The sequence below is a fragment of the Anser cygnoides genome, chromosome 9, assembly GCF_040182565.1.
Source record: "Anser cygnoides isolate HZ-2024a breed goose chromosome 9, Taihu_goose_T2T_genome, whole genome shotgun sequence".
In the NCBI taxonomy this organism is placed as follows: domain Eukaryota; kingdom Metazoa; phylum Chordata; class Aves; order Anseriformes; family Anatidae; genus Anser; species Anser cygnoides.
The window spans coordinates 26,715,760-26,721,962 of NC_089881.1; positions in this window are offsets into that span (position 1 = coordinate 26,715,760).

The window sequence follows — 6,203 nt, forward strand, 5'->3', positions numbered from 1 at the left end:
AACAAGAAAGGTTTTTCCCCAGCTCTCCCAGCTGTGACTTGTGTGTGTGGCTCCCTCTCTTCTGCTCTCGGTAGCAGGCGGAGCCCAGACCCCCTGCAGCACTCGCGGGGTCCTGGCACCCCGAGGCAGCCCGGCCGAGGCGGGCAGGGCGCACCGCTGCTCGCACGCACTGACTGCCTTCCACTTCCTTTTTTAGACGTTGCCCAAAAAAAGATCTGTTAGTCATACCAAAATGTGTGTTGCTAATCACAACTGTACTGAGAACAATAAACCTTTCTGCAAGTGATCCCGAAACTTGGACTCTTAGCTGACAAAAGAGAAGAGGAAAAAAAATAGAGAGAGAGAGGGTCCATAATGAGCCAGAAGCGCCTCTGGGACGGGAGAGGAGCCTGCTGGTTAGCAAGCTAACGTGGGATCCGCACTTGTCCTTGCTCCCTTCACAGAACCACAGAAACACAGAATGGCTCGGGTTGGAAGGGATTAAAGCCCCTTTAGTTCCAACCCCCTGCCAACAGCACCTGGAGCAGTTTGCCAGGGCGATGAAGCAGAGCCTGCGGCCGCCTTGCTCCCAGCACCCCGAGGTGACCGTCGCTGCCTGGCGCAGCCTGCGCGCTCCCGCTCCAGAGGTAAGCCGGGTCTGCGCGGCCCCTCGCCGTGAGCGTGCTGGGGGATGCTGGGCACGGGCCGGGACGTGGGGCATCACGAGCAGGTCCTGGCCCCAGCCTCTGCCCCCCGCCCCCACAGCGCCGCGTCCTGTGCACGCAGGAACACAGGTGCAGAAATGCATGCGTGATTTCTAAAGAAAGGAAAAAAAAAAGCAGAAGCCGTGCTTCACCAGACTGATGAAACACACTCGCTGCCTCCCTCGGGCTTTCATCCTTCTTCCCCCACATTTCTATGTCTTTTTATAACTGCAGTGCAAGGCTAAATTCAACGTGCTAATTCCCCTCAATGAGAACTAAGTTCTTGCTCATTTCTATTAGTTAAACTTGGCTGGAAAAAAAAATTGGTGAGGGACGGGGGAATTCAGCAGCTCTGACACCTCAGAAAGCTCTGTACTTGTGACAGCGAGCACAACTACAGATTTTTGTTTCTAGTCCAGAAATTTATTTGCAGAAGACAAATAAACCCCTCTCACACCCCACATGCTCAGGAGCGTTGTCACGCACTGAAACAAGGAGTATTTGGGGGGGCAGGGGCTACCTGAGAAACTGCTTAACACATTGGCAAGAAATGCAGGACACAAATCCAGACATGCAGATGAAACTCATGCCACAATTTGGCACCTTGCATGAGTCAATCTCAAAGAGGCAAGAAATATGGGAGCCCCTGAAAGCTCACGGACAAGGGGCAGGACTTTGCCTCCAAGAGACCAGGACACGGAGGGGAAATGGGATTACTTGTGTGAAATGGCTCCCGAGTGCCACACAGGGCCTCCCGAGGGACCCTTTCTTTCGTTTTTTTTCTTTTTCAGAGTGCTTAGAGCCTGACTGTACATGAGGCGCAGATTTTTTAAATTGAAATTGAAAAGCCGGTAACCTACACGTGAAATAAGAAATGCGTGTCCACATCCGCAGAGATGCTGCTGCAGCAACGCGGTGCGGCCACCTCCACCCCATGCAGCACCCTGCCCCTGGGCCGCCCCACTGCCCCATCCTCATCAGGGGCTCCTTTCTCCATTTGTCCTGGCTTTATAAAGCATCGTTTTGCTGGAAACAGTCACTGCAAGGGCTTAGACACAGCATCCTGCTGCGCCAGTGGATGCCTTGTACTTTTCTGGCACTTGCCCTGTCAGCTCAGCCGACATGCGCCTTCCCACCCGCCCCAAGCAGAAGAACAGACTCTGTTCAGGGTATATTTAAACCAGACAACCATCTTCTCAAAGATGTTTTGTACATTATTTATTTAACAGGAGGCTTTGGAGTGCTAAAAATAAAAATAAAAGTGGAAAAGCCACATTCTAACGTGTAAATATACATATACAAAAATAATGTATTTTAAAATTACTCAGTATTGGGGAAAAAAATCTTTGTATAAACATCCACACCATTCCAGTCTATTTGTGAAAAGGCTCTTAGTTTTTCTCTTCCCTGTGCCACAGAATACACAACAAACCACAAAACAAGCAAGAGGATTCTTCCCCCAAGACCGTAGGAATATCCTCGCCTTGTTTTCACCCCCGGCTGTGGAATCAATTTCCTCGATAATACTTCTGCTGCAGCCAGCCAAGCCGTGGGCTGCGGGAGCCTGGAGGAACTCTCCAAAGCCAGTTCCAGCTCCCACAGTGCCGCTGAAAGACCACGGTATTTCCATGAGATAAACTGGTCACGGGCAAGTGGTGGCAGAATCTGTGCCACAAAAGTACTCCAGAAATCTACAGATCTACTAAAATTTAATCCAGTGAACAAATTAAAACGCAAGCACGGAGCATCAGCGCGGTGCACAGGAGCACCATGCAGCACAGACAGTGCCTAAATTAACTCACAGAGGCCACTGTAAAATTATTCTGCAGTGGTCTTATGTATTTGGGGACTTCCAAACAGCACGCTTCAGACAGACTTTTACCATTACTTATTGAGCCAGGCCTACCCCTCCTTCTGCTCCACCGCTGATCGGCGGCGGCGCGGCGGGACCGGCCGCAAGCGGGCTGGCAGCAGCTGGGCGCTTCCAGCACGCCGCAGCCGCCCCTCGCACCGCTGCTGGGAGCTGCCAGCCGCGTTTGGGGGTTAAACTCGGTGGCTTTGATTACGGAAGCATCTTAATAGCAATGCAAATGGACCTTAAATAGCATCGTCCAGGTTCTGAGTAACACGCACGTTACGTACATGTGCTCTTGAACTAACACACATGAAAATGTAACCCAATGGCTTTTTTTTTTTTTTAATAGACTGCTTCATGAAACATGGCCCTATTCAAAGCCAAATGCAACCATAAACAAACCGGTAAATTCAGTGCACTCGGAAGAAAATCTACAATAAAGATCCGCTTCGTGCAGGATTGTGAAAGGGTTCTTATAAGGGCCTAGGTCCAAAGCAAAATGAAGCACACCTTTCTGATGAGATGAGAGGCAATCTGCCAGTCTTAAACACTGTTAAAATGCACAAACGTTCCCCAGAGGGAACCGGGGCACCCAGGCAGCTCCGCGGACAGGCGGAGGGGCGAGGCGAGCCGCAGCGCGGCCGCGTGCTCGGGGTGCGCAGCACGCGCAGGCCCCCAGAGCACACGGTCTTCACCGGGCTGGCTCGAGGGGAGAGGAACGCTGCTCTCCTCACGCTGGCCCCAGCTGCTCCTCTCTTACAGCTGTTACAGGAACCAGTGGCAGCAGAGAAGGTGCCCGTCTCGCGGTGCTGCGGGCAGTACCTCTCGGGGGAAGGACACCCGGGATCTGCAGAGACCCACGTATGCCTTGTGGTGGCTCCAGAAGCCCCCAGCCCCAAATAAACTAAAAATAAACTGAAGCCAAGGATAGAAGAATGGGGTCTTGCTTAATCTCATTGATGATTTCTAAATAAAACAATCGTTATTATTAAAGCCAGGAATGGAAGAATGGGGGCTTGCTTTATCGCATTAAAAGTAGATATTGCTGTGTCTTTGCTTACTACTGTGCAAATTAACCGAAACAAGGAGTCTCGGGGCCCCTCACAGAGGATGTTTCCTGACAAAAATGGGGAACCTGTCTCAAAAACCAGCTGAGACCGACCTTGTGGCTTGGACAAGAGCCAAGGAGCAGCTGAGTCTGTACAAAGGCAGGGGGTCAATTAGTGGTGATGAAGAGTTATCAGCCTTCATCCCCACGACCCCCTGACGACCACCACCAGAAGGCACTGCGCAAGCGCAGATGGGAGGAGTTTATGGAAATGACTTCTTGGAGCTAATTTTAATTCAAACTGGGGATAGGTTACGCATATGTATAGGAGTACTGGGAAACTTCATGCATAGGTAACTCTTAACTGCATAAAACGAAGGCAAGTTGCCGCGTTGGGGTGTGCATGCCTTTGGGAGCTATCCCGCATGCGCCCAGCGCCGAAATAAACCACATAGCTACTTTATAACTCATTTGCTTTGAGCTGTAGAGTTCTTCCACAAATCAAAACCACGTCATGCTTTCACTGTGCTCTAGATGAGATTTCCAGAGGTTTTCTGCCAAGGAGATAGTTCAGTTCCTGACCTTGTGATTTCTTGAGATAAACTTTCCCCTAAATCTCTGTAAGAGGTGCCAGGTTTAACGCCTCTCATCTTTGTGTAAGACAGGAGGGAGCAGGAAACAGCACATCCACACAATCTGCTCTGCCAGACCTCACCACAGCACCAGAGGCTGGCAGCCTTTAAGAGGAAAAACAGCTTTGTGTTTTTTCACTCAGAAAAGAAAACCCCTTGGGTTTATCCAACTGACAACCACCTCCAGGTCTTCCAAACTGGATGCTGAACCCAAAGTGCTACGCAGGCCAGGGAAGCACACGCACAGCAGCGGGTCACGAAATTCTCGCCTGTGACCTCCTCTGCTCGTGGCGCCCAGCCTCCTGCCCAACGCTTCCCGCTCCCGTCACCGCGACTCCTCAGTCCTCTTGGCTGATGACATTTTTCACCTTTGTCCTGTGGTGACCCTCCAGCCTGATGCGATTTCTGTAATTATCTAAATGCTCCCAGTGTTTGGACAGGGTTTCCTAAATACTGCAAGAGTGATTGGATTTGAGGTCACCCACACCTGTAGCAGTATCACGCACACGGCCACTCTCCGCCTATGTCCGTGTGTTGCTGATGCATACTGAAAACAAAAGCGGCAGCAGGACAGAGAATCACTCTTTCTTCATAGACTCTCTTAACTCATTCTTGGTTTTTTTGCATCTCATCAGCCACTAATTTAATCCTTAAAGAAGCCCTTGCGTCACACCTACAAGTTAGCTTCAGAAATGAGTAAGTAAGAGTACCCTTCAGTGAGCGTTACGGACCAGGAGCTTGGCATGGCCGAGGCAGAAGAGCACAGCCCTGCAGAGAAGCCAGGCACAGGTCGGGCAGGAGGTGGGCTCGGCAGGTCTGCAGCCCAGCCTCCAGGCAGGGCCTCGGGGGCTGCCGGGGGTGCCCGGGGCTTTCTGCAGCCCAGCCCTGAAAGCCCTGGGGATGGACGCGGCACAGCGTCGCAGGGCAGGCCAGGGGCAGCCCGGTGCTCGACTGTCCTAACGGTGGAGAAAAGTCCTTAAATGTGAACAGGCACCAATAATTCAGGAGAAAACAAGAAAACATAAGTAAAGATTAAAAAAAAAAAATTTAGAAAATCAGGTACCACGGGAAACTTGATGAAAGATTACCAGAAGGTGGTTGACACACTGGGTATCAGTCATCAAAAATGCACGTGTGAGATTTTCCACTTCAAACAGAAAGGCAACACAAGCACAGAACCACTCTTCTGGGGACTTCCACCCATCCCACGCACGCGTAAGTGGTTATTTACATCCTCATACAGGTTTGTTCCAGTCTGGACAGGGTAAGTATATATATATATTTATATATATATGCGCTACCATTGCTTCCTTTCATAAACTACTGATTTCAGTCAATCCTGTTCCGGTGTTTTTCCCTTTTGTTTGTTTTCTTGGTTGGGTGTTGTTTTGGTGCTTTTTTTTTTTTTTGCTTGTTTTTGGGGGGTGGGGAGCTTGTGGGGTTTTTTTTGTGTTTTTTGGGGAGGGCGGGAGGGTGGTCAGAAAAGGACTCAGCATACCAGGATGAAGGCTAGAATCTCAGAACCTATTAACCTCAGTTCTCTAACTTCAAAAGAAACACTTATCACCTGTGGCAAAATTTCTGAAGATATAGGGAAACTTACTGAAACCTTATTAACTATAGCCTTTTTCAGTCATATAACTTCAGGCGAAAATGGTACAAGGTTTGAAAATAAAGCATTTCAACTGTACTATGCCTGAATCTATTCAATTTCCCCTCCCCTCTCAGCAGTTAGCTATCAAGAGTATGGCTTTCTGCTGTGAACTTAGTTTTAATCAGACCCAGTTTGTTAATTCATTGGTGAAGATCCTACGTGTAATTTTATTCCAAGATGCCAAAATACTGTCATTCTTTGCCTGTGATTTTTTTTTAAACTGTTCAGTGTTAACTCCCAAATCCTTCCTCAGTGGCGTCTACTTACCCACATCCTTCCTTAGTGGTGTCTGCTTTCTAAGGCTCCATGGAGAGAAGGCTACCACAGGCTT